This window comes from Acipenser ruthenus, chromosome 21 (genome assembly GCF_902713425.1).
Source record: "Acipenser ruthenus chromosome 21, fAciRut3.2 maternal haplotype, whole genome shotgun sequence".
Taxonomy (NCBI): Eukaryota; Metazoa; Chordata; class Actinopteri; order Acipenseriformes; family Acipenseridae; genus Acipenser; species Acipenser ruthenus.
Genome location: NC_081209.1, coordinates 18675198 through 18692849, shown reverse-complemented (window position 1 = coordinate 18692849; position 17652 = coordinate 18675198). Strand labels below are relative to the sequence as shown.

Here is a 17652-nt window from a genome sequence, read left to right as displayed (position 1 = left end):
TACTATCCCTGTGTTATTGTATTGCCCTTTCTCTTTTCTTCCCTGTGAGTGGGTGGGGGCGGGAGAGGGGGTGTTTTGTGTTTTTGGTAAATTAATTAATCTTTAAATAAAATAAAATAAAATAAATAAATAAATAAATAAATAAATAAATAAATAAATAGAAATCAGACAAGCTTAGACGGTATTCTAAGTACCATGAATGGCTCAAACTTGTAAGTATGGACAAAATGTGATGTTGAATGTGGTGGTTTTTATGTAGCTGATGATTTCCAATCATGTCCCCACTTTTATCCTTCTTTTTACCTTTATCTGGTCATTCCTCAACAATAAAACACAATTAGTTGTACATACAAAAACATTCCATTATAAAATGACATGACATACACATGTACATACCTATAGTACTTTCTGATTTTGTGTATTGCATGGACAGCTACTGTTTTATCTCAAGTCCTTTAATAGAGGTTGGCATGTACTACTTTTACTGTCATTGTAGCAGCACTTTGATTAATCCTGAACCCTGTCAGCAACCGGGACCCAGTGTGTGGGTGTTAGGGGTTTACAAGATTAAGAGTGGCAGTGTGTTCATTGATCATTAGAGATATATCCCAGGAGGGCAACAGGGCGATGGCTGGACAAGACTAGTGGATCATGACAGGGACTTTGGTAGATGTGAGCCATAGCCTTTTATTATTATCATCAAAACTATCATATTAGGCAGCTTATGTTTATCTCTACAGGCACAGCACTCATGTAACTGGCATTGTAAGGTTTTGTTAGTGTCTCCCACACTCTGACCTGTCTGCATTATATTTCCAAATGTAAATCCTGCATTTTGTGAATCCTGAATCCCACATTTTGTTACCAGCATGAAACAAATATACATTAATGTTCCATGTTCTTGTGGTTAAGCCACAGGTAATGTCTGTACTGTAGATAAGAAAGAGCAGGGGTCCTAGCACTGATCCCTGTGGCAAATTACTTCCCTCAGAATGGATTGGCTGCTTCCTATGTTTTAACCAGTTGAGTATTTAGGTACATATTTCTGCCTTGGGTTCCAAACAAATAGAGTCTCAAGCTGGGCGCCAATGTGGGAAATATAACTGTACATACCCCTTTGTGGATAGAGTACCTCATATCACTTACACTTAACCTGGGGGTCCCCAAGATCTTTGTTAACAGTGAAAGTGTGCCCCCTGTTGGCTATGCGCTATGTTCATTGCCTGTGGATGTTAGACAATTGAGATACCCCCCATAAAATATGGGGAGTTCTGCATTTACAGATAAGGTATTAGTGCAAGACAGTTATAGATCCAGTACATCTATGTGGGTTTATGGTTTATGCTGATAAATAATAAGCAAAAATATCTAAATATTTATTACTGTGGCTGCAAATAGTACAGTGCTGGAAGGAATGGAAAAAAAAAACCACATGATTTTCTTTGTTGATTTTCTACATGCACATTGAAGAAATCTCAGCCTTGTGTTTATTTGGTTATGCAGTTCAAAATGCAACATATATGAAATACATTTTCATGCTGAAATTGTGTGCCATCCCGTTTAGGTATACCCATCTGTTTGTCACTCTACAGATAGTAAAAATCTCAGTGATGACTATCTACCTATATGAACACTATAGTCAAAGTAATTGTAGTTAACAAAACCATTCTCAATTGTTTTGCACTTCCATTAGCTTTATTGTGTACAGTTTTTAAAGAAATACATGTGTTTAATAAAATGCATATCTATGAATATAGGGCTGTTAACAATTTTGTCGGTTTGTGGATCTATAACATATGCTGCCACTTCCTTTCCTTAATTACGTAACCTGTCTAAGGACCACCTGAAGGGAGCCCGCAGACCACACTACGTAACTAGGGGTATGCCAAGTAGCAGGTACAAATAAGTATTCATAACAAAGTATGACAATTTTTCCAATTATGTGTAATTGTACTATTACTCTTTATTCAGAGGAAAAGATGTTAAAAATGCATCAAATCAGCTCTTTGCCAGGACTGTTTTAAAATGTAAGTGTAATCAGCAATTAAATAATGTTGTTTTTTTTCTGAGAAACTTTTGTCGTTTAATAAATCAGTGCATCCTTTATTCACAAAATAATTGGTTGGAATTCAAGAAATCTGTAGAAGCAAAATCCATAAAATGTAATATTATCATGGGAAAATAATTTTAAAAAAATAAAATCTGTTTATAAGGTTAGAAATATTCTTTTTTATTTATTTTCTTTTAGTACTGACTTTGTAATATGTAAAGCAATAGCTTATGATCACCGATCTGACCCTTTAATAAACTTGAAAGTGTGAGAGTGTTGGCCACAAGATTACTGACCTGGAATAGTGTATGAATGCAGCAGACTGCACACAGTACGTGTCAGCTCATGTGGTTAGGTCCCAGGAGTATGATATTCCTTAATACAAACTTTACAATGGAGCTTTCTTGTATCCTCTTCTGTTAAGATGGATAAAACTGTCAGGTTATTCCAGGTTCTGCCTTCAAGAAGTGTCATTTCTGTTGAACAGGATGACCCGAACATAGATAAAATGGTAAGTCACAAGGTGACGGTGGATATTCAGACCATGTTGAGCAGTCTGAATAGTCAAACTCTAACTTGCAGCGGAGAGCTGCTTTCATTTCATTGTGTGTCTAGCCATTTTCATGACTACTTTTTGTCAATGTCATTGTGTTCTGTGTTATTTTGCCACTACTGTGCTCTCTCTCTCTCTCTCTCTCTCTCTCTCTCTCTCTCTCTCTCTCTCTCTCTCTCTGTTCAGACAGGAAGTGATGAGTATTGTATAGAAGGCATTATACAGAGAGATTGATATGGTACCTTGGGGTTATCATAGAAACCATCATCTTTATACACTGCCATAATAAAAAAAAAATCAAAGTAATAGATTAGCTGAAGGACAGAATACTACTCCATAGAAGATTACCTAAAACACCAAAAGTCACTTACTTCCAAGATTGCTGATTATGAGTATTATATATATATATATATATATATATATATATATAAATATATATATATATATATATATATATATATATATATATATATATATATATATATATATATATATATATAATTATTATTATTGTATAAATATATATATATCTGCAGATCATCTCCAGATCTTAGTACCAACTGTAACAAAAGAATACAGGGAACAAGTCCAGGATCAGCTGATCCACAACTTTAGTACAGACCTTTTGTAATTTGCGTATGGGAAATGGCAGTGAGCATGGCAGGGACAGAAGAGTAAGAGGAATGCTACATTCTTGTATGCCTACTTATAGTTGTTATTCTTTCAGCACTGAAGAGAACAAGAAGATATTCAGTACCTGATGTTGACAAGAATAATTACCAGAAATTAGAGAAACAGTTCTGATTATCGTCCAAAACTTTGTCTCATGTGCATAGATATAGGATAATGCTGATTATTTCCTTCAGAGTGCAGATGCAAAAGTTGGGTTTCTGCCAAGCACAGGCCTGGTGGCAGCTTGACAGGATAGATATATGAAATGAATGAAACATTTCAGTGACCTTTTGCTGAGCTACATCATGGCTCTCGATCTGGCAATGCTGTTTATTCAACTAAGGGTGTGTAATTAATGGTCAATGGGAAATGTCAAGTTAGCATATGGGTTGCAAGCTTCAGCTTGGCTTTACTTATATATTTTATTTTCTGTGAGTTATCTATCTGAACCTGTAAGCAGGGCTTGACGGCTCGCTAAGATGGACTCAGGCTCGTCCTTTTGTTTAAGCCATCATTTCTGAAAAGAAATACGTGACTACAATTTTTGTTAATTGCTTAACACCTTTTCAGATATGCACCATAAATGGAAGAAATGGTGTTGACCTTGTTTTTTGTCGACCTTGAAGAAAATGCTGGACTTTTTAGAAAATGCTGCATTACCTTTGTATATTTTATTTCTAGGTTGAGTGGGTCTCAAAATGTCCAATCCACAGCCATGTTCTGGTTTATATAAAGTAGAAAATCTTTGAAATATCAGTATGTATTCAATACATCACATAACAACACAGCATTTTGATTTTAAAAATGGTATCAGGTACCATATTAGGTTACCAAAAGCTCTTTGGTTTAATACCGTACATTCAGGTAATTCTAAAGCCTCTTGCTGCAAAGAATGTCATTAGAGAAAGCAGATGGTGGGTTAATGACAGGATGTCTCCAGGATAAATGACCTAAGAAGAGAAAGTATAATATATCTGAAATAATGATTAACATAGTGTAACAGAGATCGAATGATTCTTCCTGACCTGCGAGGTTGCTGTAAAGGGGACTGCTGCAACATGTGTAGTATACCGTCAAAAACAACAGATGTGCTGCACTGGTCCAGATCACAGAAACCTTCAACACTGGACAAGACCAATAGAACAATGTGCGGGGCTCTACACTGATAGTGATGTAATACACATGGGGGGGGGGGGGTTATGAGTTTAACATAAAAAATACTGAAAAATATTACTGAAAAATAATATTCACCTTTCCAATTTACTATAGTCTCAAGAATTTGAAAATAGTTCATGGCACATTCAAGACAATTCTAAAATGGTCAATGATGAATATGGCTTACTGATAATTGAACCTCTTTTTGCAGTGCATGATTGAAGTGGAAAAAAGATACCTGGAAGGACCAATCAGTGCCAAGGATCTCTGCTTCCTGCCACCATCAGACTCCGGTAGGCTAATTTATTTTCCAGCAGTGCTGTTTGTTCTTGCCAAGAGTCTGCAGCCCATTCTGTATTAAGGCACGGTTTCTTATTTGAAGAAACATTCTACTGATCCTTAGCAATTTGATTGTGTTACACCTATTCAGACCTTGCCTAAGGTACCAAGGTTATATAAATAATCATATTCAGGCACTTGTTTAGAAGGACCACTGTTTTCTGTAAAAATTACTTTTTTTCACTAAAAATCTCCATTTTCATATTGAATCAGATTTACAGAACTATTTCTGTATTTTACATTCTTCACATTTCCAAATCAAGCTCTTATTTATTGTGTAACAACAATATGCATACCTCTTCTGAGTTTGGTAGAATCTGTCTTCAATAAACTTGTAATTGCTAGGTCTCCTGATCTCAGACAGCATTGTAGTTTGTAACAAGATACTGCTTATTGTGAGCCTTTAAGGTGAGCAACACCTTGTTAGTTGTCAGTATTTTGTTGGTTGTTTGATTTTAAGAATCTCTCACAAACCAGTCAAAAATATAAGAGGTTAGAGAAAAAGCATTTTTTTAAATACTTGCTGTATAAAGTCTTACAGAGACACTCACCAAAAATACAAATACTCCCATAGGGACTGAAACCATGTTTCTAAGCTGTTCTTTGCTGACTGACAGTGATTTCTTGAGAGATAATGATGGTTCTGACATTGAAGAAAGGGTATTAGATGAAATTCCTACAAAGCAAAGCAAATACTAGCTTAAACCTACTATTTCTTCAGAAAGTATATATGGCAATAGAACAAAGGGTTCAAATTTGATGACTAAGGCATTTAGTATTTTTTTCTAAGTTTTTCAGTTTCTGAAATGTGTAGCAAAACACAGTAAGGGATATAACTGGAAAATGCACAGAGGACTAGCATTTCATAAGAAAAGTCCCCAGCAGGTTAAGACATTAATGAATCTTAGGTGTATATTATACAGAACCACCGTTTACTGTAGCACCAGCATACAATCAGTCTCTGTGGATACCTCTGCACATTCTAATAAAATAAATAACTTACTGGACAGAGCAGAGCAACCCAAGTGTAAATCAATCTGAAAAAAAAAACTAAACCTTTCTTTTATTTTGTGTGTCTATTCGGTCAACATCTCTAAAATCAATAACTGTTAAAAAGAAAACAATTAGCCTGAGCAGCTCCAAGTATTTCATGCTTCAGTTGTAATATTTCCACTGATGCCATTGTAGGTCAGCTTGTTGTTCTTGGTTACAGCTCTGTAGTTTCAATTTAAAATCTGCAGGTTCAGCAAGAACAAGCCATTTAAATTGGCACAGTGGGTATTGCAAATATCTTTCATCTTTTGAGGACTGTGTTTGAAATTGGCCTAACTTTCTTGGTCTCATTCAAACCCCCAGTGGATGTTAGTTTCTAAACAACCATGAAACTGGACATTACTGGCAGTTACTTGTTTACCTGAATGAAAAGGTTTAGGTTAGAATTCTGTCAAGTGAAATTATCAGTAGAGTATGCAGTGGGGAACCTTTACAGACAAAATCAAAGAGAGGTAAAGATGACCAAGGAGATGCAATTTTCAATGTTCATGAACAACAAAAATTACTGTGCCTCAGTCCAAGCTATTATACGGCTAAATCCACCGTATACAGTAGTTTTAACATAACCATTTTTAGATAACTATTATAAATTGATTTTCAACATACTTACTGTACTTACAGTATTGTGTCCAATTCTGGTAACCGCAGCACCAAAGGGATATTGTGGCCCTGAAGAGAGTCCAATGTCCCACGGCTGCCTAGTCATTTTATTGAGGGAGAATCAAGACCCAACTTGACTAAGTTCTGAGATCAATCAGCTACTAGAACCAAGTCAAGCTTAGATGGGCCGAATGGCCTCCTCTAGTTTGTGTATGTTCTTATGTAAAAATCTCTGTTATGCAGTTTCCCAGGTGTCTTTGAAAAAAGAACATGCAAATAAACTCTCCACTTTCTGTTTAGGTTTCTATGTTTAATGGCAAAGATTTTCTTCCACATACTAGCTTCTCATAACAACCTCTTTGTAATTTTTGTGAGGATGCAATTCAAGTCCTCGCAACATCCATTAAAATATTCTATTCATCTCTTCACTTGGATAAAATTGATTTTTAATTATTTAAATGCTGAAAACAAATACAGTAATCCATTGTGTATCCGCCCTGACTGTTTATCTGCCATGATCAAGCTTAGCAACATCACCCATGTGTACAGCGCTAATGCAAAATGGCTATGAGTAAACAAAAGCTAGTTGTGCTTACAATTGAAAAAAAGTTGGAAATACTTTCACTTCTGGAAAAGGGAGTTATCAGGGATAAAAGCGACCCATATAAGAGATGGAAAGATACTGATTACTAGCTAGAAAGAGGAAGTTCTCTTTATTTAGCAACCGCAAGCTGCATCCGTGACAGTTCACAGAAATGTCACCGACTTAGTTAGAAATAGGTACAGCTGACAGGATACTTGTAAATTAGATAAGTTGTTATTATTGTATATGATTGGTCTCATCTTAATCTTCCAAGCTGTTGCTATCCAACGTATACTGAGCTAAGCTTCTGTGATTGGCTCGCAATAACTGTAGGCTACAAGGTATATATTATGCTTACTGACCCTGCGTAGTCAGAACTCTACTCGATGTTTTACTAACACCACGTGTGTTGAGAGTGTTCTCGGGTTTGCAAACCATTAAACTCATTTACTCAAACTCTTCTGTTTCACTGAGTCTCTATTACAGGTAGTTTTGAAAACTTCCACAACAGTATAATGGTATTTATTAATTTATCCGACTTTTTACATATCCGCCCTTACTCTGGTCCCCCCGCAGTCACATACCCGACGGACTACTGTATAAGAAATCAAAATTGGTTGCTTTTTCAATAAATTTCGTTGGGTGTCTTTTTTCAACATAATTTTGGACATTACCTTGGAATACAACTGGATGGAAACTGAATACTTTCAGCAATTTTACTTCAGCATATTATAATAGCACAAGCACTGTTCTATCTTCTCTAACAAAGTCAGGAGACTTTGAATAAACTTTATTAACAAGTTACTGAACAAACAGCACGATCAGCATTAACACATGTAGGCTACTGAATATTTTTAATTACTAAAACTTTCTTAAATGTTGCGACCAAACGGTAACTTAAATACTAAAACCTACACAGATACATGAACCTGCACTCAAATCTTAATTAGAAAATAAATAGTTACCGGTACGCTTATTCTTTTACATGTTTTACATTTAAGTACAGTGCACTCCGTTTATAAGAATCACATCTGTCCCATAAGCGGTTGATTCTTAAAAGCAGACCGATATGATTGCAATTAGCAAAGCGTGCCTCCGCGCATCAGCAGTGTAAATACAGTATACAAATGTCAATGGTGCTCAATTACCGAGGCCAATACATCAACTTGTTATATGATCACAATTATGTTTACTCAAGGCTGCAGAATCCTATTTTACTACAGTATACTTGAGAAGCGATCGTCTCATGAGGGTGCCTAGTTTAACTGCCGTGCAGTGTTGCGTAAATGGCCTTTGAATTAAAATGGAATTACAGTTCTTTACTGTCAGAACTACCACTGAATTTAAGCATCTGCGGCTTGCTTTTTTTCAGTTGCGATGCAAATCTCACAGTTTTTTACAAAGCGGAGATGCATAAGTGGATTGCTTGATTCTTATTTTAGCATGGTTAGTATAGGAATAAATTTGTCCCAGTGGTTTTCATCACTATATGCGGTTGATTCTTATATCAGTAATTCTTATAAACGGAGTGAACTGTATTAAGTTATTATTTAGGCTATTGGAAATACCCACGATCCGACATCGTCCACTGCTAGTAATTTAAAGCACAAGACCCCGAGATTAACAATCTCAAAAACTGTAATATTGTAAAGGCCTCAGAATGTATCATTTCAACTGGAACAATGATGCCTGGAAGCTACTAGACCCCTCAATAAAGATAAAAAAAGAAAACCACAGTACTCAAGTAATATTGAAGAAAATGTTTGCATTCATTCATAAATAAAACTAGTGCTGCTTAAAATAAAAAAAAAATAATAAACAAACAGAAAAACTTTAAATGTTATTTTTTAATGCAGCCATTTTCAAATGCCAATCCCTCATAAGGGGGCTTTACCATCTGGTAAGGCCCTACTTGTTTTTTGTTAAATGGCCTCACCTACGGCTCAGGACATTTAATTGAACCAGACAGTAAAGCCCTCTTCTTCAGGTTCTATTGCATAATTCTACACCATCAAAATCTCTCCAACCAATCAGATTGCTCTAGTCCTGTTGATTATATCACAGTACACTATAGTTTTTCAATTCTCTAGTATATGAAATGGAACTAAATTAAGTTGCAAAAACAACATGTCTAATGTCTAAATGTAGCATTTTAAGGTATTATTCTATAAAGTTATGGTGTATAATAACAATGATTCATTAAGTGCACAAGGTAAACATTCGAAATTCTTAAATAAGTGACTCAGCAGGCCTCATCATCAATTGAAAATTCAGAATATTAACCTCCATGTAAACTAACAAATTATCACTTGTACTTAAAGGAATAACAGCAAGTTGACAATACCCACTGATAATTAACAGCAGATGTTGAGATGTACGGACTAACTGTTCTGAATTTAAATAACATAACATCAGGTGTTTATTGAATGCAATTGCATTTTGTTCCACATTTACTTGGTTCCTTGCTGGTACATTTATTCAGTGCATTTACTAGAATCTCACTTGTACGACATAGTACTTTTGAATGGTCATTTTACCACTGTGGTTTACCATACTCTACCATACTTTTCTGTCATGTATGTTTTATTTATGGTTAAATACACTGTTAACATAAGAACATTTGGCCTATGAATATTTGTCCAGTTCATAGTCATTGATTGATCCCACAGCTCATTCTAGGTAGCACTTAGAGGATCCCAACAACGTGGCTAGGTATTCTACACTCTGTTTTTGATGTTTTTAAAACCACTTTATTTATTAGGAATCTTTTCATGTCTAATTCCTCTTCTGGTATTTTTGTGTACTGGGGAGTTTCGAAAAGATGATGAGGCACTGAAGTGAGGATACCCTTTCACACCCAAATGCCGCTACTGAGCTGTCTCAGAGAAATTCTTTAAAATACCCATTCACACAGCACAAAATTGCACCATTTATGCCGGTATAATACAGTCATAACCCTTTCACACAGCCAAAGGGATCGTGTGAGTACAACTTTCAAACCTGTCAGTCAACAGATTTCATGGTAATGGTGATTCGCCCATAAATTACAGCACCACGCACCGTCCCTTCTACTTGTGAATTCACCTCCTTGTCAATCTCTTAACTTCTTACGGACTCCAATTACTAAATTGTTCTTGATCAGCCATTGTATTTGCAAAAATGAACGATAACTGACGATAAAAAGACACTACCTTTTCCTTTGTTTTACAGCTGTGTACACACACCAGCACAGTCGGGCTTCTACACACATCAGCAGCCGCCATGAGTGGGCTAACTGCTCTCCTTAAATACTCTGCACCTGGCTCTAATTTACAATCATAGCCAGGTGCAGGTGATAATTAACAATAACATGTTTTTCTGCAGGGAGGATTTAACCCCCTCCCTGCTGTCTTACAATATATATATATATTGCAATTATTCTTCAGTATCTTCAGCTTAACCAATTTAAAAAAGCTGAATATAGTATGTATGCTCAAGATCACAGCACTGCTACTTATGATTTTGTGAGTATTGGTGTAACAGTACACTAAGGTCACAATGGAAGATTCTTGTAAGAGGTGAATCCTCTAACTGGGGTAATGCACTCAATGGAGTGCCGCAGGGCTCCATGCTTGGACCATTGATGTGTCTTATCTACATCAACTATTTAGATCAGGGGATAATTAGCAAACTTGTCAAAACTGCAGAAGACACAGGAAATCCAAAAAGATTTAGACTATATACAGTAGTGGGCAAAAACATGACACATGAAAAGTAATGTCAACAAATGTAAAGTGTTACATGCCATTTACAAAAATGTAGGATCCAAATACCAAAAGGGGGGATAAAACTAGAACAGGCACACCAAGAGAAAGACCTTGGTGTTGTAATAGATGCATCACTGTCAGCAACCACAGTGTGGGGAAGCAATCGAAAAAGGCAAACAGAATGCTTGGGTATATAGCCAAAACAGTGCAAATCCAAGGAGGTAATGATGAGGTTGTATAATGTACTGGTGAGACCACGCTTGGAATGCTGTGTCCAATTGTGGTCAGCTCACACCAAAGGGACATTGTGGCCCAGACTAATCCCAGTGCTGCCTAGTCATGTTGTTAAGGCAGAATCACTTGGATCCTTTAAGACCCAACTTGAAAAAAGTTCTGAGATTAATCAGCTAATAGGAACAAGACCAGTTTAGATGGGCCTAATGGCCTCCTCTCATTCATACATTTTCTTCTGTTGTTATGTTCTATAATGTGGCACAATGCTGTGGCCCTCATGGGGTGTATGATGTGAAAAGAGATCAAATGAAAATTAAACACGGATTATTGTATTAAAATGCAAATCTTAAATGAGATAATATAATGCTCTTTGAATAATGAATACATGTGATTTATACAATATTGATATAAATCACATTTGTTGTTTTATTTATCATTCAAGGACCATTTGATGCACAACAGGTAGCTATGTAGTGTCTTTGTACTCATGCTAGTCCCTTCTATTATGATGCATTACACAATGTAAAGGGGGTATCACAATCCATCAATGTATAATTAATCAACTGGTGTACAATTATAAAATGGACACAAATCTAATTACAAATCAAATACTGTTACAGCTTTAATGAAAACTACAGAGATTCAGAAACTGTACTATGTTATTAAAAAACTATTTTAATTAAAATTATTACCATGTGGTTTCTTACAATACAATACGTATGTTGAATAGAGATGCTGAGGTAGGAAAATTAAATAGCTGAGCTTATGAACAGGTTAGTAGAAATGCAAGACTGATAGGTGTCCTCATTTCTGGGGTCTTAAGTTGTGTTTGATCCAGAGCCACGAACCACCTTAAAGAGTAAGTAGCGGGGTTCCGAAAAATCGAGCACTATACATCCCCACGTGTTGCTGCAAAATAATGTACCTGTCATTTTTCTTTTCATTGTTAACATCCTGACAACTCTTTACACTTATAACTTTAAACTCTGGTTCAAAGCTCTTTTCAAAATGGCCACTCTAGTGCACTGGGGTTTGAGATCTGTCCTCTAATGTTAATACCAAGTTTCATCACAATTGAATAACCAGTTGTCCAGATATATGTACAAATGTAAGCGTAACATAGGACTATAGATGGGCAAATGTCAGACAGGTACCCCCCCCCCCCCCCCCCCCCCCAACCAACAAGTTTCTTTAAAATTGAAGTTGTGCTTTATCCAGATATATGGAAATAATATAAAGTGTGATATATGTATGTACAGACATACTTTTACTGCCAACATATCCCAGGGATTGCATCCCCTGTGGGGGATAATACATGTAAAAAGAACAAGATGTATTTTTATTGCATTCTTGGAAAGTCAGCAGGTTTTTGGGGGTGAACTGTAAAACATTAATTCCTGTTAAGCACTGTCTTGCTAAAGGAATGGCAAATCCCAAGTTCCCAGGCTGCATAACACAAATTGATAATTCATTTTAAAACTAAGGCTTGAAATAGATTTAAAAAATAATGTCTGAAAAAGGAGGAGGAGGAGGAAGAGGAGGAGAGATAGATGGGAACATACAAATAGAAAGAGAAAGTCAGACCAGGAGAAAATTTTAAAAACTAAATGAAAAGGAGGTAACTCACATGAGCTCTTTATATGTAACTCCTGATTACATTTTTATAAAACCCACTCAAACAGACTCACTTTACGTAGAGCTATAAAAGACATTTGTAGCTGAAGGCTTTTTTTTATTTTATTTCAAACACCAATTGAAGTTGGCACTGTAGGCTTTGAAATTCCCAGAATTAGTTTGAAGAATCTAGGTTACGCTTTTCTTTTCATCGCGCTCTTATAAATATGTTCCTGATGAATTTTGTGCCCCATAAAATATGCCAGGATCTCTACATCACTTGGGACTGAACCCCTGTAACTGAAGGTAAAGCACAGAAATGAATTAATTCCCTGTGATTGTCTGTCTGTCTGTCAGGTACAGCACAGTATATATTAAACATGGTGCCTATAAATGTAGAGGGGCTCACTGCATCTATTTCTTTACCCAAAGTGCAGTTATAGTACTGAGATATGAGGTCACAAGATTTTAGCCACAAAATGTACCTCTAAATTAAAAAAAGGAAGTTTGTTCTGATTTTGAAGATAACCATTCCAACTTGATTTAAAAAAAATATATAAATATATTATTTAATTGTACATGCATGCATTTTTCAATCACACAGAAGAGTGCTAATCAAGTTATACCTTGAATGCATTTTTTTAAAAAAATTTCAAATCTGTTGTGCTTGAAGGTCCATCATTTAAATATTGCTGTTCTGAACAAAAGGACAAGCAAAGTTTTGCAATACTGAAGTTTTCTAGCAGTGCTGTGACCTACTTCAGTCTCTTTTAGTTCACTATCAAATGAGTGAGTCACTGTGGTTATGTTTTGCTTGCAAAGGTTTACTACCTGACAAAAGCACCATTTATGATCCCCTGCTGCCTGCTGAGAGCCAAAGACATAATGGAATGATTTTAAAGCAAACATCTTCACAACTTTTGGTCAGTTCTTTATCAAATAAAATGTCTGAACAGAATTGGGTCAAACTTTGATCAGGTGTTGAAGTTTTTGTCTTGTCAAGCCATTTACCTCTGGAATCTTTTTAAATTTTTTCTTATGTCCTGGATCAGGAATGTGTACAACTGTCTCTTTTGGTGAAAACTTTGGGTTGGCAAAATCAGGTCCATTCCAGTTCCCCAATCTGGGTCAGTTTTATAAATAAACACAGGGTTCCTCATTCAAGACACTAGTGAAATCGGAAAGATAGGAGGTCATTCAGCCCATCAGTAGTTGTACAGTTCTTCAAGGTTCTAAGATCTAGACAGAACACCAGGATGAAAACCCTGATTCTGCTTTGAAAGTGGAATCTTTAATGAGCACAGAGCCTTGGTTCCAATATGTGCCACATTTAGAAAAACAACATAAACACAAACCTGTTCAACTTATAAAACCTTTAAGAAACAACTTGGCTGCACTTAAGAGCCCATAAATTAAATTCCGGAGTGGTTTATGTCTGGTTTTGTAACAGGAACAGCTGTGTCACTTTCCCACGGAAGCTTAAAACTTGAAAACTGTCCTCCAAATGTGTTGTATTTTTTTTTTTAATATGTCACAGTTTTAGAGCTTCAAATCTGTTTCCCTTCTGTCTAATTCTGGCATCAGTCCGCATTTTTACATTTTACACAATGAGAAACAAACAACTCAAGAATGCTTAAGATACCTTAAATCATATCACAAATGAATTAGAAGATCAGCAGATAAGAAAATGTACAAGTGCTTTGTTTAACGCTTGTCTAGTTCTGCAGCTGATTGATCTCAAGCCAAGTTGGGTCTTAAGGGACCCCAGTGGTTCAGCATCAACAACATGTCTAGGTAACAGATTCCATACCCTCACCATTCTCTGTGTAAAGAAGTGTCGCCTACCCTCAGTCCTAAGTCTATCTTCACTTAATTTCCAGTTGTGTCCTCTGGTCCGGGTTTCTTGGCTGCACTTAAAGTAGTGTCAACTCCTTTTAAGATTTTAAAAAGTTATCAAAAAGGATTTTACTAAAGGCTGGCTCAAAGTTCTTTGAAGATACGATATGCCCCTTAATGTCTTCATACTAGTAAATCACAGTGGTAAAGCTTGTCTTGGTTAGGAATAAGGTAATGCTTTACTATCACCTCCTTGCCTCCTACAGGTGTCTCATTTGGCTGTAATCTGATAAACTCTCAATTTTATACACATTTTTTTTAACCTTTCACATACTGTGTCCTTCTTACATGATTATGAGGATCCTCTGTATGTGTGTGCACTAGTTTTGACTGTAAGGATACATTGGTAAGACTATGAAGCAAGGGTAAACTGGGTCTCAACAGGAACCTATATATTGGTGACATTCCATTTTCAATAGTCAAAATATATTACCATTTCTGTCAGATTTTCTGTAGGACTTTGTAGTCATGCTAGTTATTCTCCTTTATAACAGTGATACAATTTATAGAAACTCATAAATGGAAACCTACTGGTCTCCCACAAAACAATACAAATTATTGTAAGATGCTATTGTGATTCGTGAACACCCCAATGCAGCTAAAATGAGACACAAAGCAACCCAGAACCATTCTAACCATTACATAAAAGCGGACATGTTTGTGCTTATTTAAATTAAATCTTTAGCTGTGTCTACTTCGTCACACTTCAGGTATTACATGTGTCAGTATATTGCTAATAATGACAGCTGTCTTATAGCCAAAGGATTGACTCAGAAACAATAAAAAAAGGTTACATTTTAAATAATTGCCTGTTCGGAATGTTAGACTTAGGGTTAAATATCAATAACTTCAATAACACTCAATAATTTATAAGGTAAAACTGACACGCAACTAAGTCAAGTAGACAGGCATTCTGACTAGTGCCTTCATCAGTGTAAACCATGAAATCAATTAACAACCCTTGCACTTTTCTCTTAAAAGGTTTTATTTTATAGATTGAGTGTTTTTTAAGTTATGGTTGAATTATCTATGTATCGGGATTCGTACGCTAGTTAAGAGACTGTAATGTGGATTCAGAAGAAAAGTTTCCACGCATTATTTGGAAATAATAACGTGATGTATCATGTGATCAATTGCAATATATAAGGTCTTGAGGAGTTGGCTACAGTATATGTTATAAACTGTAAAATAGAAAGATGTGTTAGCACTTAATAATGAGGATGCAACAGAAATGTGGAAACCAAGGACCACCAAGTCATGCTTCTTTAAGTAGGTAAAGTCAGTACTGATACACACAATGACACTCCTTTTAAATTTCAGGTTCTTTTTTTAAGCTACTCGTATCTAATAAATTGTTAAGATGTCAACTTCACATTTTAAATTCTGTGGAAACTTGGGCAAAACATAATTATACCCTTCACTTTGGCCCGTGACCTAATGTGATTGCCATATTATGGACATTTTGATTTTGGGATGATGAAGACCAAATTTCATATTCTGTATTGTATTATATGATTCTATGTTCAATCATACAATAATTACTCTTTTGTAGCAGTAATCGTACATACCTACCATGGTACTCAAAGACCATGGTATCTCAAAAAATAATTGAGATAATGCCTTCATATCTTAGAAACTATTACTAATACCTTTTCATACATGTGCTTCAACTTTTGTATTTTTTACCTAATGTTATCAAACACTAGAAAGCCATTTTCCTTGCATTTTACCCCCAGTAATGTATTTTTTTTTGTTCACTAAGCAGCCCATTCTAATCACCCTATGTAACCACTATTCAATAAGTCATTTCTTTTGTTAAAGGTCTGGGTTGATTTGTACAGTTACTGTTCTGAATTTCAGTGAAGTTAATTAGTTTCAGTGCCAGGTGATTGATTGCATCCTTATCTGTGTTTTAGTTCAGTGACTTTTAAACGTGTATTGGTTGCAGTTTAGATGGATCTGGTATTTCGAAGCTCTTATGTACAGTGACAAGTGGGGGGAAGCAGTATAGTTGATCTATATAAATTGGAAAGCTCCAGTTTAAGATTAAAATTCTAAACACTACCGGAAGCAGTCTAGACCAACGCTTTATTCTACTTTAACTATAGTTCAGGGACTCAAGGCGTAAATATGAATATATCCGGGTTTATATGATGCCCCTGACAGATAGATACACAAATACAGTCTGTATATAACGTATATGACCTTACCTGCTTGTCTACAGTAACAAGTACATTGGGTCCAGTAAACTGCAGGTGTTCCAGAATTTCTATTTGTCCCATACACTTCTGTCTCTGTCCTCTCTCTCTCTCTCTCTCTCTCTCTCTCTCTCTCTCTCTCTCTCTCTCTCTCTCTCTGTTTTTCTCTTGCCTGGTGTTTTGTGGCAACTGTAAATAATGCATGTGACATGCATTAAGAAACTAGTCAAAAAGATATTCAGAGGGATGTCATGACCTGGTAGAAGAATGAGGGAGGCTGGATGCTCAGTGCCTCTAGATTAATGGTGAGCTGGTCGTTTTTGCCTCCAGGTGTGGCGGGACAAGCGTTTCGGCTAGTGTCTTCGTCAGTGTAAATCATGAAATCAAAGAATTAAGGGGCACACAGGGTTTTCAATTAGTTTTAAGGTATGTGGCACTTACAAGGTAGCAGGGGCCCCAATCTCATTGCGGGGGAGAGCATGGAAGGGGGCCGTCCCCACTCCCACTGAGACATTTTTGAAAAAAGGGATTCAAATGGTGCATTCTGGCACAATTTGTGGATGGATTAAACATGTGCAAGACTAGTAGTGGTCTGCTTATAGTGTCTGACAAAGTAATCCATTAGTTCAATGAAGGAGTTTTATTTCAGCACTGCTCACAGCAAGGCAAGATCAACAAGAAGAAAAATGGACTTTTGGAGCATCAAGGCCCCTGCAATGCAAGACTGGCTGAAAATGTGTGTGGAATTGGTGACCGCACCTTTAATTGTGTACAGTTGTAATATTAGAAACTGCATGCTGCAGCTCCCATGCTCAGCGTTAGTCAAGTCCTGATCTGACAGCATGTAACATAGACAGCTCTTATGATTACATGATGCTATTTATTTATCAGTAAAAACAAGTTTAAATTGCAGCGTGTTCTGCTATTATGATATTAAATACACAGCAAGCACATTGTGC

The 17652-nt window shown here is 36.1% G+C and overlaps 1 protein-coding gene across 4 annotated transcripts in view; it reads left to right on the top strand.

Annotated features, from left to right (window-relative positions):
• Positions 1-17652, top strand: part of LOC117428391 (leucine-rich repeat and immunoglobulin-like domain-containing nogo receptor-interacting protein 1) — a 558576-nt gene that overhangs the window by 371672 nt on the left and 169252 nt on the right. For all 4 annotated transcript variants that reach the window (XM_058994911.1, XM_058994912.1, XM_058994913.1 and 1 more), the window contains one exon: positions 4642-4723. The gene's annotated coding sequence lies outside the window, so the exon portion shown is untranslated. The remainder of the gene's footprint in view (positions 1-4641; positions 4724-17652) is intronic.